At 44.4% G+C, this 17,179-nt stretch overlaps 21 non-coding genes across 21 annotated transcripts; 16 read left to right on the top strand and 5 right to left on the bottom strand.

Annotated features, from left to right (window-relative positions):
* Positions 1-124: 124 nt before the first annotated feature.
* Positions 125-196, top strand: TRNAA-CGC (transfer RNA alanine (anticodon CGC)). The gene has a single exon. It is a non-coding gene; the product is annotated as a tRNA-Ala (tRNA).
* A 1,269-nt stretch (positions 197-1,465) lies between these two features.
* On the top strand, positions 1,466-1,551 carry TRNAY-GUA (transfer RNA tyrosine (anticodon GUA)). The gene is given in 2 exon segments: positions 1,466-1,502; positions 1,516-1,551. It is a non-coding gene; the product is annotated as a tRNA-Tyr (tRNA).
* Positions 1,552-1,680: 129 nt separating this feature from the next.
* TRNAA-CGC (transfer RNA alanine (anticodon CGC)) lies at positions 1,681-1,752 on the top strand. Its single transcript has one exon. It is a non-coding gene; the product is annotated as a tRNA-Ala (tRNA).
* A 1,484-nt stretch (positions 1,753-3,236) lies between these two features.
* TRNAA-CGC (transfer RNA alanine (anticodon CGC)) lies at positions 3,237-3,308 on the top strand. Its single transcript has one exon. It is a non-coding gene; the product is annotated as a tRNA-Ala (tRNA).
* Positions 3,309-3,507: 199 nt separating this feature from the next.
* Positions 3,508-3,580, bottom strand: TRNAM-CAU (transfer RNA methionine (anticodon CAU)). Its single transcript has one exon. It is a non-coding gene; the product is annotated as a tRNA-Met (tRNA).
* A 997-nt stretch (positions 3,581-4,577) lies between these two features.
* On the top strand, positions 4,578-4,663 carry TRNAY-GUA (transfer RNA tyrosine (anticodon GUA)). The gene is given in 2 exon segments: positions 4,578-4,614; positions 4,628-4,663. It is a non-coding gene; the product is annotated as a tRNA-Tyr (tRNA).
* Positions 4,664-5,063: 400 nt separating this feature from the next.
* Positions 5,064-5,136, bottom strand: TRNAM-CAU (transfer RNA methionine (anticodon CAU)). The gene has a single exon. It is a non-coding gene; the product is annotated as a tRNA-Met (tRNA).
* A 997-nt stretch (positions 5,137-6,133) lies between these two features.
* TRNAY-GUA (transfer RNA tyrosine (anticodon GUA)) lies at positions 6,134-6,219 on the top strand. Its single transcript is given in 2 exon segments — positions 6,134-6,170; positions 6,184-6,219. It is a non-coding gene; the product is annotated as a tRNA-Tyr (tRNA).
* A 129-nt stretch (positions 6,220-6,348) lies between these two features.
* Positions 6,349-6,420, top strand: TRNAA-CGC (transfer RNA alanine (anticodon CGC)). The gene has a single exon. It is a non-coding gene; the product is annotated as a tRNA-Ala (tRNA).
* A 1,484-nt stretch (positions 6,421-7,904) lies between these two features.
* On the top strand, positions 7,905-7,976 carry TRNAA-CGC (transfer RNA alanine (anticodon CGC)). The gene has a single exon. It is a non-coding gene; the product is annotated as a tRNA-Ala (tRNA).
* A 1,269-nt stretch (positions 7,977-9,245) lies between these two features.
* On the top strand, positions 9,246-9,331 carry TRNAY-GUA (transfer RNA tyrosine (anticodon GUA)). The gene is given in 2 exon segments: positions 9,246-9,282; positions 9,296-9,331. It is a non-coding gene; the product is annotated as a tRNA-Tyr (tRNA).
* A 129-nt stretch (positions 9,332-9,460) lies between these two features.
* On the top strand, positions 9,461-9,532 carry TRNAA-CGC (transfer RNA alanine (anticodon CGC)). Its single transcript has one exon. It is a non-coding gene; the product is annotated as a tRNA-Ala (tRNA).
* Positions 9,533-11,016: 1,484 nt separating this feature from the next.
* TRNAA-CGC (transfer RNA alanine (anticodon CGC)) lies at positions 11,017-11,088 on the top strand. The gene has a single exon. It is a non-coding gene; the product is annotated as a tRNA-Ala (tRNA).
* Positions 11,089-11,287: 199 nt separating this feature from the next.
* TRNAM-CAU (transfer RNA methionine (anticodon CAU)) lies at positions 11,288-11,360 on the bottom strand. Its single transcript has one exon. It is a non-coding gene; the product is annotated as a tRNA-Met (tRNA).
* A 997-nt stretch (positions 11,361-12,357) lies between these two features.
* TRNAY-GUA (transfer RNA tyrosine (anticodon GUA)) lies at positions 12,358-12,443 on the top strand. The gene is given in 2 exon segments: positions 12,358-12,394; positions 12,408-12,443. It is a non-coding gene; the product is annotated as a tRNA-Tyr (tRNA).
* Positions 12,444-12,843: 400 nt separating this feature from the next.
* Positions 12,844-12,916, bottom strand: TRNAM-CAU (transfer RNA methionine (anticodon CAU)). Its single transcript has one exon. It is a non-coding gene; the product is annotated as a tRNA-Met (tRNA).
* Positions 12,917-13,913: 997 nt separating this feature from the next.
* Positions 13,914-13,999, top strand: TRNAY-GUA (transfer RNA tyrosine (anticodon GUA)). Its single transcript is given in 2 exon segments — positions 13,914-13,950; positions 13,964-13,999. It is a non-coding gene; the product is annotated as a tRNA-Tyr (tRNA).
* A 129-nt stretch (positions 14,000-14,128) lies between these two features.
* On the top strand, positions 14,129-14,200 carry TRNAA-CGC (transfer RNA alanine (anticodon CGC)). The gene has a single exon. It is a non-coding gene; the product is annotated as a tRNA-Ala (tRNA).
* Positions 14,201-14,399: 199 nt separating this feature from the next.
* Positions 14,400-14,472, bottom strand: TRNAM-CAU (transfer RNA methionine (anticodon CAU)). Its single transcript has one exon. It is a non-coding gene; the product is annotated as a tRNA-Met (tRNA).
* Positions 14,473-15,684: 1,212 nt separating this feature from the next.
* On the top strand, positions 15,685-15,756 carry TRNAA-CGC (transfer RNA alanine (anticodon CGC)). The gene has a single exon. It is a non-coding gene; the product is annotated as a tRNA-Ala (tRNA).
* Positions 15,757-17,025: 1,269 nt separating this feature from the next.
* Positions 17,026-17,111, top strand: TRNAY-GUA (transfer RNA tyrosine (anticodon GUA)). The gene is given in 2 exon segments: positions 17,026-17,062; positions 17,076-17,111. It is a non-coding gene; the product is annotated as a tRNA-Tyr (tRNA).
* The last annotated feature ends 68 nt before the right edge of the window (positions 17,112-17,179 follow it).

The raw sequence follows: 17,179 nt of genomic DNA, 5'->3' as shown, positions 1-17,179 counted from the left end.
TGCTTCGATTTCCATATATTTCACTTTTATTCAAACAATACCTTCCATTGATTATGATCGAGACTTTGCAGTCCCTGGGTTTCAGGGATTCCTTGCATCCATCAAACAGCTCGAGGGCAAAAGTGGGGATGTAGCTCAGTGGTAGAGCGCATGCTTCGCATGTATGAGGTCCCGGGTTCAATCCCCGGCATCTCCAGGAGCCTCTGTTCCTTATCTTGGCTTTTTTCCAGAAGGCTAGCCTGCCATCATGCAGAAAGAAGAAGTTTGTCATGCAGTTGGGGTGAGAGCCCCACTTAAATAGTCAGACATTTGCTTTGGAAAAATCTTTGAACTAGGCATAGTTTGCGCATTTCAAGAAAATCGGAGAATTTTGCATTCCAAAAGAAGGAAATAAATGCCCTCTCTGAGGATCGAACTCAGGACCTTCAGATTATGAGACTGACGCGCTGCCTACTGCGCTAAGAAGACTGTATATAGGCATCTGTACATAAGACCATGAAGATCATCCAGGTACAAGGCTGAAGGATTTTCCTGACTGACATTGTATACTGCAGAGTCGAATGGGGTGATGTGGCCGTCGGTTCAATGCAGGGTTTCCAATCATACAGTCAAACCTTGCAGAAGTGGGGATGTAGCTCAGTGGTAGAGCGCATGCATTGCATGTATGAGGCCCCGGGTTCAATCCCCGGCATCTCCAGACTTTTGCCATGCTTACCTTGGATTTTGGGCCGAAAGCTAGGCTGGCATCATGATGAAGGAAGAGATATGTCCTCCAACCGGGATGAGGACCCCGCTTAATCTGTCAGACGTTTGCCTTGAAAAATCCCATGAAATGGGGCTATCTCATTTTTGATGATTATAGATCAAAAGAATCCTACTTGTTGAAGACATCAAAGTGATGATTCATCTTGACAACCATAATGCTTTGATGATAGAAATCTGTCGCATCTCTCTTGATCATTGGTAAGGGTTCTTCTTCTAAACCAGAGACTCTTTACAGTAGCTTTTAGAAAAACGGAATATTTTGTTTATCTCAATCACCTTCAATCTACAGATTTTTCCGTTCTCTTTCCTTTTGAAAATGCATCCAAAATGCACGTTCTTGATGCTGGGTGCGTAGTAATGACTCCCATAACTTTCTGTCATTTCTTTCATGGTTCCGCGCAGCCATCCATTTGCCACCAATGCTGCCCAAGGTCTTTGTATCAAAGTTCCTTTCCTTTCTGTAAAATTGAAATTTGGAGCACCCCTGCTTATCCCCAAGCCAAGACAGAACATGAACTTTGGTCTGAAATCCTCCTTTGGGGTGATAAGACGTACCTTACAGTGTGCTCTAAGAACTGGTGACTTTGAGAGGGAGCTGCAGGTAATGTTCATGATTTTCATCGATCTGCTCCTGATCCCCACCCCCACAACCTTTCTTGAGCGAGAGATAATTACAGCGCTGAAAGATACTTCAGCCACTCCTTCGATAGCTCAGTTGGTAGAGCGGAGGACTGTAGCATAAAGTCAGACATCCTTAGGTCGCTGGTTCAAATCCGGCTCGAAGGATTTTTTGCTTCGATTTCCATATCTTTCACTTTTATTCAAACAATACCTTCCATTGATTATGATCGAGACTTTGCAGTCCCTGGGTTTCAGGGATTCCTTGCATCCATCAAACAGCTCGAGTGCAAAAGTGGGGATGTAGCTCAGTGGTAGAGCGCATGCTTCGCATGTATGAGGTCCCGGGTTCAATCCCCGGCATCTCCAGGAGCCTCTGTTCCTTATCTTGGCTTTTTTCCAGAAGGCTAGCCTGCCATCATGCAGAAAGAAGAAGTTTGTCATGCAGTTGGGGTGAGAGCCCCACTTAAATAGTCAGACATTTGCTTTGGAAAAATCTTTGAACTAGGCATAGTTTGCGCATTTCAAGAAAATCGGAGAATTTTGCATTCCAAAAGAAGGAAATAAATGCCCTCTCTGAGGATCGAACTCAGGACCTTCAGATTATGAGACTGACGCACTGCCTACTGCGCTAAGAAGGCTGTATATAGGCATCTGTACATAAGACCATGAAGATCATCCAGGTACAAGGCTGAAGGATTTTCCTGACTGACATTGTATACTGCAGAGTCGAATGGGGTGATGTGGCCGTCGGTTCAATGCAGGGTTTCCAATCATACAGTCAAACCTTGCAGAAGTGGGGATGTAGCTCAGTGGTAGAGCGCATGCTTTGCATGTATGAGGCCCCGGGTTCAATCCCCGGCATCTCCAGACTTTTGCCATGCTTACCTTGGATTTTGGGCCGAAAGCTAGGCTGGCATCATGATGAAGGAAGAGATATGTCCTCCAACCGGGATGAGGACCCCGCTTAATCTGTCAGACGTTTGCCTTGAAAAATCCCATGAAATGGGGCTATCTCATTTTTGATGATTATAGATCAAAAGAATCCTACTTGTTGAAGACATCAAAGTGATGATTCATCTTGACAACCATAATGCTTTGATGATAGAAATCTGTCGCATCTCTCTTGATCATTGGTAAGGGTTCTTCTTCTAAACCAGAGACTCTTTACAGTAGCTTTTAGAAAAACGGAATATTTTGTTTATCTCAATCACCTTCAATCTACAGATTTTTCCGTTCTCTTTCCTTTTGAAAATGCATCCAAAATGCACTTTCTTGATGCTGGGTGCGTAGTAATGACTCCCATAACTTTCTGTCATTTCTTTCATGGTTCCGCGCAGCCATCCATTTGCCACCAATGCTGCCCAAGGTCTTTGTATCAAAGTTCCTTTCCTTTCTGTAAAATTGAAATTTGGAGCACCCCTGCTTATCCCCAAGCCAAGACAGAACATGAACTTTGGTCTGAAATCCTCCTTTGGGGTGATAAGATGTACCTTACAGTGTGCTCTAAGAACTGGTGACTTTGAGAGGGAGCTGCAGGTAATGTTCATGATTTTCATCGATCTGCTCCTGATCCCCACCCCCACAACCTTTCTTGAGCGAGAGATAATTACAGCGCTGAAAGATACTTCAGCCACTCCTTCGATAGCTCAGTTGGTAGAGCGGAGGACTGTAGCATAAAGTCAGACATCCTTAGGTCGCTGGTTCAAATCCGGCTCGAATGATTTTTTGCTTCGATTTCCATATATTTCACTTTTATTCAAACAATACCTTCCATTGATTATGATCGAGACTTTGCAGTCCCTGGGTTTCAGGGATTCCTTGCATCCATCAAACAGCTCGAGGGCAAAAGTGGGGATGTAGCTCAGTGGTAGAGCGCATGCTTCGCATGTATGAGGTCCCGGGTTCAATCCCCGGCATCTCCAGGAGCCTCTGTTCCTTATCTTGGCTTTTTTCCAGAAGGCTAGCCTGCCATCATGCAGAAAGAAGAAGTTTGTCATGCAGTTGGGGTGAGAGCCCCACTTAAATAGTCAGACATTTGCTTTGGAAAAATCTTTGAACTAGGCATAGTTTGCGCATTTCAAGAAAATCGGAGAATTTTGCATTCCAAAAGAAGGAAATAAATGCCCTCTCTGAGGATCGAACTCAGGACCTTCAGATTATGAGACTGACGCGCTGCCTACTGCGCTAAGAAGGCTGTATATAGGCATCTGTACATAAGACCATGAAGATCATCCAGGTACAAGGCTGAAGGATTTTCCTGACTGACATTGTATACTGCAGAGTCGAATGGGGTGATGTGGCCGTCGGTTCAATGCAGGGTTTCCAATCATACAGTCAAACCTTGCAGAAGTGGGGATGTAGCTCAGTGGTAGAGCGCATGCTTTGCATGTATGAGGCCCCGGGTTCAATCCCCGGCATCTCCAGACTTTTGCCATGCTTACCTTGGATTTTGGGCCGAAAGCTAGGCTGGCATCATGATGAAGGAAGAGATATGTCCTCCAACCGGGATGAGGACCCCGCTTAATCTGTCAGACGTTTGCCTTGAAAAATCCCATGAAATGGGGCTATCTCATTTTTGATGATTATAGATCAAAAGAATCCTACTTGTTGAAGACATCAAAGTGATGATTCATCTTGACAACCATAATGCTTTGATGATAGAAATCTGTCGCATCTCTCTTGATCATTGGTAAGGGTTCTTCTTCTAAACCAGAGACTCTTTACAGTAGCTTTTAGAAAAACGGAATATTTTGTTTATCTCAATCACCTTCAATCTACAGATTTTTCCGTTCTCTTTCCTTTTGAAAATGCATCCAAAATGCACGTTCTTGATGCTGGGTGCGTAGTAATGACTCCCATAACTTTCTGTCATTTCTTTCATGGTTCCGCGCAGCCATCCATTTGCCACCAATGCTGCCCAAGGTCTTTGTATCAAAGTTCCTTTCCTTTCTGTAAAATTGAAATTTGGAGCACCCCTGCTTATCCCCAAGCCAAGACAGAACATGAACTTTGGTCTGAAATCCTCCTTTGGGGTGATAAGACGTACCTTACAGTGTGCTCTAAGAACTGGTGACTTTGAGAGGGAGCTGCAGGTAATGTTCATGATTTTCATCGATCTGCTCCTGATCCCCACCCCCACAACCTTTCTTGAGCGAGAGATAATTACAGCGCTGAAAGATACTTCAGCCACTCCTTCGATAGCTCAGTTGGTAGAGCGGAGGACTGTAGCATAAAGTCAGACATCCTTAGGTCGCTGGTTCAAATCCGGCTCGAAGGATTTTTTGCTTCGATTTCCATATCTTTCACTTTTATTCAAACAATACCTTCCATTGATTATGATCGAGACTTTGCAGTCCCTGGGTTTCAGGGATTCCTTGCATCCATCAAACAGCTCGAGTGCAAAAGTGGGGATGTAGCTCAGTGGTAGAGCGCATGCTTTGCATGTATGAGGTCCCGGGTTCAATCCCCGGCATCTCCAGGAGCCTCTGTTCCTTATCTTGGCTTTTTTCCAGAAGGCTAGCCTGCCATCATGCAGAAAGAAGAAGTTTGTCATGCAGTTGGGGTGAGAGCCCCACTTAAATAGTCAGACATTTGCTTTGGAAAAATCTTTGAACTAGGCATAGTTTGCGCATTTCAAGAAAATCGGAGAATTTTGCATTCCAAAAGAAGGAAATAAATGCCCTCTCTGAGGATCGAACTCAGGACCTTCAGATTATGAGACTGACGCGCTGCCTACTGCGCTAAGAAGGCTGTATATAGGCATCTGTACATAAGACCATGAAGATCATCCAGGTACAAGGCTGAAGGATTTTCCTGACTGACATTGTATACTGCAGAGTCGAATAGGGTGATGTGGCCGTCGGTTCAATGCAGGGTTTCCAATCATACAGTCAAACCTTGCAGAAGTGGGGATGTAGCTCAGTGGTAGAGCGCATGCTTTGCATGTATGAGGCCCCGGGTTCAATCCCCGGCATCTCCAGACTTTTGCCATGCTTACCTTGGATTTTGGGCCGAAAGCTAGGCTGGCATCATGATGAAGGAAGAGATATGTCCTCCAACCGGGATGAGGACCCCGCTTAATCTGTCAGACGTTTGCCTTGAAAAATCCCATGAAATGGGGCTATCTCATTTTTGATGATTATAGATCAAAAGAATCCTACTTGTTGAAGACATCAAAGTGATGATTCATCTTGACAACCATAATGCTTTGATGATAGAAATCTGTCGCATCTCTCTTGATCATTGGTAAGGGTTCTTCTTCTAAACCAGAGACTCTTTACAGTAGCTTTTAGAAAAACGGAATATTTTGTTTATCTCAATCACCTTCAATCTACAGATTTTTCCGTTCTCTTTCCTTTTGAAAATGCATCCAAAATGCACGTTCTTGATGCTGGGTGCGTAGTAATGACTCCCATAACTTTCTGTCATTTCTTTCATGGTTCCGCGCAGCCATCCATTTGCCACCAATGCTGCCCAAGGTCTTTGTATCAAAGTTCCTTTCCTTTCTGTAAAATTGAAATTTGGAGCACCCCTGCTTATCCCCAAGCCAAGACAGAACATGAACTTTGGTCTGAAATCCTCCTTTGGGGTAATAAGACGTACCTTACAGTGTGCTCTAAGAACTGGTGACTTTGAGAGGGAGCTGCAGGTAATGTTCATGATTTTCATCGATCTGCTCCTGATCCCCACCCCCACAACCTTTCTTGAGCGAGAGATAATTACAGCGCTGAAAGATACTTCAGCCACTCCTTCGATAGCTCAGTTGGTAGAGCGGAGGACTGTAGCATAAAGTCAGACATCCTTAGGTCGCTGGTTCAAATCCGGCTCGAAGGATTTTGTGCTTCGATTTCCATATATTTCACTTTTATTCAAACAATACCTTCCATTGATTATGATCGAGACTTTGCAGTCCCTGGGTTTCAGGGATTCCTTGCATCCATCAAACAGCTCGAGTGCAAAAGTGGGGATGTAGCTCAGTGGTAGAGCGCATGCTTCGCATGTATGAGGTCCCGGGTTCAATCCCCGGCATCTCCAGGAGCCTCTGTTCCTTATCTTGGCTTTTTTCCAGAAGGCTAGCCTGCCATCATGCAGAAAGAAGAAGTTTGTCATGCAGTTGGGGTGAGAGCCCCACTTAAATAGTCAGACATTTGCTTTGGAAAAATCTTTGAACTAGGCATAGTTTGCGCATTTCAAGAAAATCGGAGAATTTTGCATTCCAAAAGAAGGAAATAAATGCCCTCTCTGAGGATCGAACTCAGGACCTTCAGATTATGAGACTGACGCGCTGCCTACTGCGCTAAGAAGACTGTATATAGGCATCTGTACATAAGACCATGAAGATCATCCAGGTACAAGGCTGAAGGATTTTCCTGACTGACATTGTATACTGCAGAGTCGAATGGGGTGATGTGGCCGTCGGTTCAATGCAGGGTTTCCAATCATACAGTCAAACCTTGCAGAAGTGGGGATGTAGCTCAGTGGTAGAGCGCATGCTTTGCATGTATGAGGCCCCGGGTTCAATCCCCGGCATCTCCAGACTTTTGCCATGCTTACCTTGGATTTTGGGCCGAAAGCTAGGCTGGCATCATGATGAAGGAAGAGATATGTCCTCCAACCGGGATGAGGACCCCGCTTAATCTGTCAGACGTTTGCCTTGAAAAATCCCATGAAATGGGGCTATCTCATTTTTGATGATTATAGATCAAAAGAATCCTACTTGTTGAAGACATCAAAGTGATGATTCATCTTGACAACCATAATGCTTTGATGATAGAAATCTGTCGCATCTCTCTTGATCATTGGTAAGGGTTCTTCTTCTAAACCAGAGACTCTTTACAGTAGCTTTTAGAAAAACGGAATATTTTGTTTATCTCAATCACCTTCAATCTACAGATTTTTCCGTTCTCTTTCCTTTTGAAAATGCATCCAAAATGCACTTTCTTGATGCTGGGTGCGTAGTAATGACTCCCATAACTTTCTGTCATTTCTTTCATGGTTCCGCGCAGCCATCCATTTGCCACCAATGCTGCCCAAGGTCTTTGTATCAAAGTTCCTTTCCTTTCTGTAAAATTGAAATTTGGAGCACCCCTGCTTATCCCCAAGCCAAGACAGAACATGAACTTTGGTCTGAAATCCTCCTTTGGGGTGATAAGATGTACCTTACAGTGTGCTCTAAGAACTGGTGACTTTGAGAGGGAGCTGCAGGTAATGTTCATGATTTTCATCGATCTGCTCCTGATCCCCACCCCCACAACCTTTCTTGAGCGAGAGATAATTACAGCGCTGAAAGATACTTCAGCCACTCCTTCGATAGCTCAGTTGGTAGAGCGGAGGACTGTAGCATAAAGTCAGACATCCTTAGGTCGCTGGTTCAAATCCGGCTCGAATGATTTTTTGCTTCGATTTCCATATATTTCACTTTTATTCAAACAATACCTTCCATTGATTATGATCGAGACTTTGCAGTCCCTGGGTTTCAGGGATTCCTTGCATCCATCAAACAGCTCGAGGGCAAAAGTGGGGATGTAGCTCAGTGGTAGAGCGCATGCTTCGCATGTATGAGGTCCCGGGTTCAATCCCCGGCATCTCCAGGAGCCTCTGTTCCTTATCTTGGCTTTTTTCCAGAAGGCTAGCCTGCCATCATGCAGAAAGAAGAAGTTTGTCATGCAGTTGGGGTGAGAGCCCCACTTAAATAGTCAGACATTTGCTTTGGAAAAATCTTTGAACTAGGCATAGTTTGCGCATTTCAAGAAAATCGGAGAATTTTGCATTCCAAAAGAAGGAAATAAATGCCCTCTCTGAGGATCGAACTCAGGACCTTCAGATTATGAGACTGACGCGCTGCCTACTGCGCTAAGAAGACTGTATATAGGCATCTGTACATAAGACCATGAAGATCATCCAGGTACAAGGCTGAAGGATTTTCCTGACTGACATTGTATACTGCAGAGTCGAATGGGGTGATGTGGCCGTCGGTTCAATGCAGGGTTTCCAATCATACAGTCAAACCTTGCAGAAGTGGGGATGTAGCTCAGTGGTAGAGCGCATGCATTGCATGTATGAGGCCCCGGGTTCAATCCCCGGCATCTCCAGACTTTTGCCATGCTTACCTTGGATTTTGGGCCGAAAGCTAGGCTGGCATCATGATGAAGGAAGAGATATGTCCTCCAACCGGGATGAGGACCCCGCTTAATCTGTCAGACGTTTGCCTTGAAAAATCCCATGAAATGGGGCTATCTCATTTTTGATGATTATAGATCAAAAGAATCCTACTTGTTGAAGACATCAAAGTGATGATTCATCTTGACAACCATAATGCTTTGATGATAGAAATCTGTCGCATCTCTCTTGATCATTGGTAAGGGTTCTTCTTCTAAACCAGAGACTCTTTACAGTAGCTTTTAGAAAAACGGAATATTTTGTTTATCTCAATCACCTTCAATCTACAGATTTTTCCGTTCTCTTTCCTTTTGAAAATGCATCCAAAATGCACGTTCTTGATGCTGGGTGCGTAGTAATGACTCCCATAACTTTCTGTCATTTCTTTCATGGTTCCGCGCAGCCATCCATTTGCCACCAATGCTGCCCAAGGTCTTTGTATCAAAGTTCCTTTCCTTTCTGTAAAATTGAAATTTGGAGCACCCCTGCTTATCCCCAAGCCAAGACAGAACATGAACTTTGGTCTGAAATCCTCCTTTGGGGTGATAAGACGTACCTTACAGTGTGCTCTAAGAACTGGTGACTTTGAGAGGGAGCTGCAGGTAATGTTCATGATTTTCATCGATCTGCTCCTGATCCCCACCCCCACAACCTTTCTTGAGCGAGAGATAATTACAGCGCTGAAAGATACTTCAGCCACTCCTTCGATAGCTCAGTTGGTAGAGCGGAGGACTGTAGCATAAAGTCAGACATCCTTAGGTCGCTGGTTCAAATCCGGCTCGAAGGATTTTTTGCTTCGATTTCCATATCTTTCACTTTTATTCAAACAATACCTTCCATTGATTATGATCGAGACTTTGCAGTCCCTGGGTTTCAGGGATTCCTTGCATCCATCAAACAGCTCGAGTGCAAAAGTGGGGATGTAGCTCAGTGGTAGAGCGCATGCTTCGCATGTATGAGGTCCCGGGTTCAATCCCCGGCATCTCCAGGAGCCTCTGTTCCTTATCTTGGCTTTTTTCCAGAAGGCTAGCCTGCCATCATGCAGAAAGAAGAAGTTTGTCATGCAGTTGGGGTGAGAGCCCCACTTAAATAGTCAGACATTTGCTTTGGAAAAATCTTTGAACTAGGCATAGTTTGCGCATTTCAAGAAAATCGGAGAATTTTGCATTCCAAAAGAAGGAAATAAATGCCCTCTCTGAGGATCGAACTCAGGACCTTCAGATTATGAGACTGACGCACTGCCTACTGCGCTAAGAAGGCTGTATATAGGCATCTGTACATAAGACCATGAAGATCATCCAGGTACAAGGCTGAAGGATTTTCCTGACTGACATTGTATACTGCAGAGTCGAATGGGGTGATGTGGCCGTCGGTTCAATGCAGGGTTTCCAATCATACAGTCAAACCTTGCAGAAGTGGGGATGTAGCTCAGTGGTAGAGCGCATGCTTTGCATGTATGAGGCCCCGGGTTCAATCCCCGGCATCTCCAGACTTTTGCCATGCTTACCTTGGATTTTGGGCCGAAAGCTAGGCTGGCATCATGATGAAGGAAGAGATATGTCCTCCAACCGGGATGAGGACCCCGCTTAATCTGTCAGACGTTTGCCTTGAAAAATCCCATGAAATGGGGCTATCTCATTTTTGATGATTATAGATCAAAAGAATCCTACTTGTTGAAGACATCAAAGTGATGATTCATCTTGACAACCATAATGCTTTGATGATAGAAATCTGTCGCATCTCTCTTGATCATTGGTAAGGGTTCTTCTTCTAAACCAGAGACTCTTTACAGTAGCTTTTAGAAAAACGGAATATTTTGTTTATCTCAATCACCTTCAATCTACAGATTTTTCCGTTCTCTTTCCTTTTGAAAATGCATCCAAAATGCACTTTCTTGATGCTGGGTGCGTAGTAATGACTCCCATAACTTTCTGTCATTTCTTTCATGGTTCCGCGCAGCCATCCATTTGCCACCAATGCTGCCCAAGGTCTTTGTATCAAAGTTCCTTTCCTTTCTGTAAAATTGAAATTTGGAGCACCCCTGCTTATCCCCAAGCCAAGACAGAACATGAACTTTGGTCTGAAATCCTCCTTTGGGGTGATAAGATGTACCTTACAGTGTGCTCTAAGAACTGGTGACTTTGAGAGGGAGCTGCAGGTAATGTTCATGATTTTCATCGATCTGCTCCTGATCCCCACCCCCACAACCTTTCTTGAGCGAGAGATAATTACAGCGCTGAAAGATACTTCAGCCACTCCTTCGATAGCTCAGTTGGTAGAGCGGAGGACTGTAGCATAAAGTCAGACATCCTTAGGTCGCTGGTTCAAATCCGGCTCGAATGATTTTTTGCTTCGATTTCCATATATTTCACTTTTATTCAAACAATACCTTCCATTGATTATGATCGAGACTTTGCAGTCCCTGGGTTTCAGGGATTCCTTGCATCCATCAAACAGCTCGAGGGCAAAAGTGGGGATGTAGCTCAGTGGTAGAGCGCATGCTTCGCATGTATGAGGTCCCGGGTTCAATCCCCGGCATCTCCAGGAGCCTCTGTTCCTTATCTTGGCTTTTTTCCAGAAGGCTAGCCTGCCATCATGCAGAAAGAAGAAGTTTGTCATGCAGTTGGGGTGAGAGCCCCACTTAAATAGTCAGACATTTGCTTTGGAAAAATCTTTGAACTAGGCATAGTTTGCGCATTTCAAGAAAATCGGAGAATTTTGCATTCCAAAAGAAGGAAATAAATGCCCTCTCTGAGGATCGAACTCAGGACCTTCAGATTATGAGACTGACGCGCTGCCTACTGCGCTAAGAAGGCTGTATATAGGCATCTGTACATAAGACCATGAAGATCATCCAGGTACAAGGCTGAAGGATTTTCCTGACTGACATTGTATACTGCAGAGTCGAATGGGGTGATGTGGCCGTCGGTTCAATGCAGGGTTTCCAATCATACAGTCAAACCTTGCAGAAGTGGGGATGTAGCTCAGTGGTAGAGCGCATGCTTTGCATGTATGAGGCCCCGGGTTCAATCCCCGGCATCTCCAGACTTTTGCCATGCTTACCTTGGATTTTGGGCCGAAAGCTAGGCTGGCATCATGATGAAGGAAGAGATATGTCCTCCAACCGGGATGAGGACCCCGCTTAATCTGTCAGACGTTTGCCTTGAAAAATCCCATGAAATGGGGCTATCTCATTTTTGATGATTATAGATCAAAAGAATCCTACTTGTTGAAGACATCAAAGTGATGATTCATCTTGACAACCATAATGCTTTGATGATAGAAATCTGTCGCATCTCTCTTGATCATTGGTAAGGGTTCTTCTTCTAAACCAGAGACTCTTTACAGTAGCTTTTAGAAAAACGGAATATTTTGTTTATCTCAATCACCTTCAATCTACAGATTTTTCCGTTCTCTTTCCTTTTGAAAATGCATCCAAAATGCACGTTCTTGATGCTGGGTGCGTAGTAATGACTCCCATAACTTTCTGTCATTTCTTTCATGGTTCCGCGCAGCCATCCATTTGCCACCAATGCTGCCCAAGGTCTTTGTATCAAAGTTCCTTTCCTTTCTGTAAAATTGAAATTTGGAGCACCCCTGCTTATCCCCAAGCCAAGACAGAACATGAACTTTGGTCTGAAATCCTCCTTTGGGGTGATAAGACGTACCTTACAGTGTGCTCTAAGAACTGGTGACTTTGAGAGGGAGCTGCAGGTAATGTTCATGATTTTCATCGATCTGCTCCTGATCCCCACCCCCACAACCTTTCTTGAGCGAGAGATAATTACAGCGCTGAAAGATACTTCAGCCACTCCTTCGATAGCTCAGTTGGTAGAGCGGAGGACTGTAGCATAAAGTCAGACATCCTTAGGTCGCTGGTTCAAATCCGGCTCGAAGGATTTTTTGCTTCGATTTCCATATCTTTCACTTTTATTCAAACAATACCTTCCATTGATTATGATCGAGACTTTGCAGTCCCTGGGTTTCAGGGATTCCTTGCATCCATCAAACAGCTCGAGTGCAAAAGTGGGGATGTAGCTCAGTGGTAGAGCGCATGCTTTGCATGTATGAGGTCCCGGGTTCAATCCCCGGCATCTCCAGGAGCCTCTGTTCCTTATCTTGGCTTTTTTCCAGAAGGCTAGCCTGCCATCATGCAGAAAGAAGAAGTTTGTCATGCAGTTGGGGTGAGAGCCCCACTTAAATAGTCAGACATTTGCTTTGGAAAAATCTTTGAACTAGGCATAGTTTGCGCATTTCAAGAAAATCGGAGAATTTTGCATTCCAAAAGAAGGAAATAAATGCCCTCTCTGAGGATCGAACTCAGGACCTTCAGATTATGAGACTGACGCGCTGCCTACTGCGCTAAGAAGGCTGTATATAGGCATCTGTACATAAGACCATGAAGATCATCCAGGTACAAGGCTGAAGGATTTTCCTGACTGACATTGTATACTGCAGAGTCGAATGGGGTGATGTGGCCGTCGGTTCAATGCAGGGTTTCCAATCATACAGTCAAACCTTGCAGAAGTGGGGATGTAGCTCAGTGGTAGAGCGCATGCTTTGCATGTATGAGGCCCCGGGTTCAATCCCCGGCATCTCCAGACTTTTGCCATGCTTACCTTGGATTTTGGGCCGAAAGCTAGGCTGGCATCATGATGAAGGAAGAGATATGTCCTCCAACCGGGATGAGGACCCCGCTTAATCTGTCAGACGTTTGCCTTGAAAAATCCCATGAAATGGGGCTATCTCATTTTTGATGATTATAGATCAAAAGAATCCTACTTGTTGAAGACATCAAAGTGATGATTCATCTTGACAACCATAATGCTTTGATGATAGAAATCTGTCGCATCTCTCTTGATCATTGGTAAGGGTTCTTCTTCTAAACCAGAGACTCTTTACAGTAGCTTTTAGAAAAACGGAATATTTTGTTTATCTCAATCACCTTCAATCTACAGATTTTTCCGTTCTCTTTCCTTTTGAAAATGCATCCAAAATGCACGTTCTTGATGCTGGGTGCGTAGTAATGACTCCCATAACTTTCTGTCATTTCTTTCATGGTTCCGCGCAGCCATCCATTTGCCACCAATGCTGCCCAAGGTCTTTGTATCAAAGTTCCTTTCCTTTCTGTAAAATTGAAATTTGGAGCACCCCTGCTTATCCCCAAGCCAAGACAGAACATGAACTTTGGTCTGAAATCCTCCTTTGGGGTAATAAGACGTACCTTACAGTGTGCTCTAAGAACTGGTGACTTTGAGAGGGAGCTGCAGGTAATGTTCATGATTTTCATCGATCTGCTCCTGATCCCCACCCCCACAACCTTTCTTGAGCGAGAGATAATTACAGCGCTGAAAGATACTTCAGCCACTCCTTCGATAGCTCAGTTGGTAGAGCGGAGGACTGTAGCATAAAGTCAGACATCCTTAGGTCGCTGGTTCAAATCCGGCTCGAAGGATTTTGTGCTTCGATTTCCATATATTTCACTTTTATTCAAACAATACCTTCCATTGATTATGATCGAGACTTTGCAGTCCCTGGGTTTCAGGGATTCCTTGCATCCATCAAACAGCTCGAGTGCAAAAGTGGGGATGTAGCTCAGTGGTAGAGCGCATGCTTCGCATGTATGAGGTCCCGGGTTCAATCCCCGGCATCTCCAGGAGCCTCTGTTCCTTATCTTGGCTTTTTTCCAGAAGGCTAGCCTGCCATCATGCAGAAAGAAGAAGTTTGTCATGCAGTTGGGGTGAGAGCCCCACTTAAATAGTCAGACATTTGCTTTGGAAAAATCTTTGAACTAGGCATAGTTTGCGCATTTCAAGAAAATCGGAGAATTTTGCATTCCAAAAGAAGGAAATAAATGCCCTCTCTGAGGATCGAACTCAGGACCTTCAGATTATGAGACTGACGCGCTGCCTACTGCGCTAAGAAGGCTGTATATAGGCATCTGTACATAAGACCATGAAGATCATCCAGGTACAAGGCTGAAGGATTTTCCTGACTGACATTGTATACTGCAGAGTCGAATGGGGTGATGTGGCCGTCGGTTCAATGCAGGGTTTCCAATCATACAGTCAAACCTTGCAGAAGTGGGGATGTAGCTCAGTGGTAGAGCGCATGCTTTGCATGTATGAGGCCCCGGGTTCAATCCCCGGCAACTCCAGACTTTTGCCATGCTTACCTTGGATTTTGGGCCGAAAGCTAGGCTGGCATCATGATGAAGGAAGAGATATGTCCTCCAACCGGGATGAGGACCCCGCTTAATCTGTCAGACGTTTGCCTTGAAAAATCCCATGAAATGGGGCTATCTCATTTTTGATGATTATAGATCAAAAGAATCCTACTTGTTGAAGACATCAAAGTGATGATTCATCTTGACAACCATAATGCTTTGATGATAGAAATCTGTCGCATCTCTCTTGATCATTGGTAAGGGTTCTTCTTCTAAACCAGAGACTCTTTACAGTAGCTTTTAGAAAAACGGAATATTTTGTTTATCTCAATCACCTTCAATCTACAGATTTTTCCGTTCTCTTTCCTTTTGAAAATGCATCCAAAATGCACTTTCTTGATGCTGGGTGCGTAGTAATGACTCCCATAACTTTCTGTCATTTCTTTCATGGTTCCGCGCAGCCATCCATTTGCCACCAATGCTGCCCAAGGTCTTTGTATCAAAGTTCCTTTCCTTTCTGTAAAATTGAAATTTGGAGCACCCCTGCTTATCCCCAAGCCAAGACAGAACATGAACTTTGGTCTGAAATCCTCCTTTGGGGTGATAAGATGTACCTTACAGTGTGCTCTAAGAACTGGTGACTTTGAGAGGGAGCTGCAGGTAATGTTCATGATTTTCATCGATCTGCTCCTGATCCCCACCCCCACAACCTTTCTTGAGCGAGAGATAATTACAGCGCTGAAAGATACTTCAGCCACTCCTTCGATAGCTCAGTTGGTAGAGCGGAGGACTGTAGCATAAAGTCAGACATCCTTAGGTCGCTGGTTCAAATCCGGCTCGAATGATTTTTTGCTTCGATTTCCATATATTTCACTTTTATTCAAACAATACCTTCCATTGATTATGATCGAGACTTTGCAGTCCCTGGGTTTCAGGGATTCCTTGCATCCATCAAACAGCTCGAGGGCAAAAGTGGGGATGTAGCTCAGTGGTAGAGCGCATGCTTCGCATGTATGAGGTCCCGGGTTCAATCCCCGGCATCTCCAGGAGCCTCTGTTCCTTATCTTGGCTTTTTTCCAGAAGGCTAGCCTGCCATCATGCAGAAAGAAGAAGTTTGTCATGCAGTTGGGGTGAGAGCCCCACTTAAATAGTCAGACATTTGCTTTGGAAAAATCTTTGAACTAGGCATAGTTTGCGCATTTCAAGAAAATCGGAGAATTTTGCATTCCAAAAGAAGGAAATAAATGCCCTCTCTGAGGATCGAACTCAGGACCTTCAGATTATGAGACTGACGCGCTGCCTACTGCGCTAAGAAGACTGTATATAGGCATCTGTACATAAGACCATGAAGATCATCCAGGTACAAGGCTGAAGGATTTTCCTGACTGACATTGTATACTGCAGAGTCGAATGGGGTGATGTGGCCGTCGGTTCAATGCAGGGTTTCCAATCATACAGTCAAACCTTGCAGAAGTGGGGATGTAGCTCAGTGGTAGAGCGCATGCTTTGCATGTATGAGGCCCCGGGTTCAATCCCCGGCATCTCCAGACTTTTGCCATGCTTACCTTGGATTTTGGGCCGAAAGCTAGGCTGGCATCATGATGAAGGAAGAGATATGTCCTCCAACCGGGATGAGGACCCCGCTTAATCTGTCAGACGTTTGCCTTGAAAAATCCCATGAAATGGGGCTATCTCATTTTTGATGATTATAGATCAAAAGAATCCTACTTGTTGAAGACATCAAAGTGATGATTCATCTTGACAACCATAATGCTTTGATGATAGAAATCTGTCGCATCTCTCTTGATCATTGGTAAGGGTTCTTCTTCTAAACCAGAGACTCTTTACAGTAGCTTTTAGAAAAACGGAATATTTTGTTTATCTCAATCACCTTCAATCTACAGATTTTTCCGTTCTCTTTCCTTTTGAAAATGCATCCAAAATGCACGTTCTTGATGCTGGGTGCGTAGTAATGACTCCCATAACTTTCTGTCATTTCTTTCATGGTTCCGCGCAGCCATCCATTTGCCACCAATGCTGCCCAAGGTCTTTGTATCAAAGTTCCTTTCCTTTCTGTAAAATTGAAATTTGGAGCACCCCTGCTTATCCCCAAGCCAAGACAGAACATGAACTTTGGTCTGAAATCCTCCTTTGGGGTGATAAGACGTACCTTACAGTGTGCTCTAAGAACTGGTGACTTTGAGAGGGAGCTGCAGGTAATGTTCATGATTTTCATCGATCTGCTCCTGATCCCCACCCCCACAACCTTTCTTGAGCGAGAGATAATTACAGCGCTGAAAGATACTTCAGCCACTCCTTCGATAGCTCAGTTGGTAGAGCGGAGGACTGTAGCATAAAGTCAGACATCCTTAGGTCGCTGGTTCAAATCCGGCTCGAAGGATTTTTTGCTTCGATTTCCATATCTTTCACTTTTATTCAAACAATACCTTCCATTGATTATGATCGAGA

The sequence above is a fragment of the Triturus cristatus genome, chromosome 4_1, assembly GCF_964204655.1.
Source record: "Triturus cristatus chromosome 4_1, aTriCri1.1, whole genome shotgun sequence".
NCBI classification, from domain to species: Eukaryota; Metazoa; Chordata; class Amphibia; order Caudata; family Salamandridae; genus Triturus; species Triturus cristatus.
Note: the sequence above shows the minus strand (reverse complement) of the source record. Positions and strands in the feature narration are given on the sequence as shown.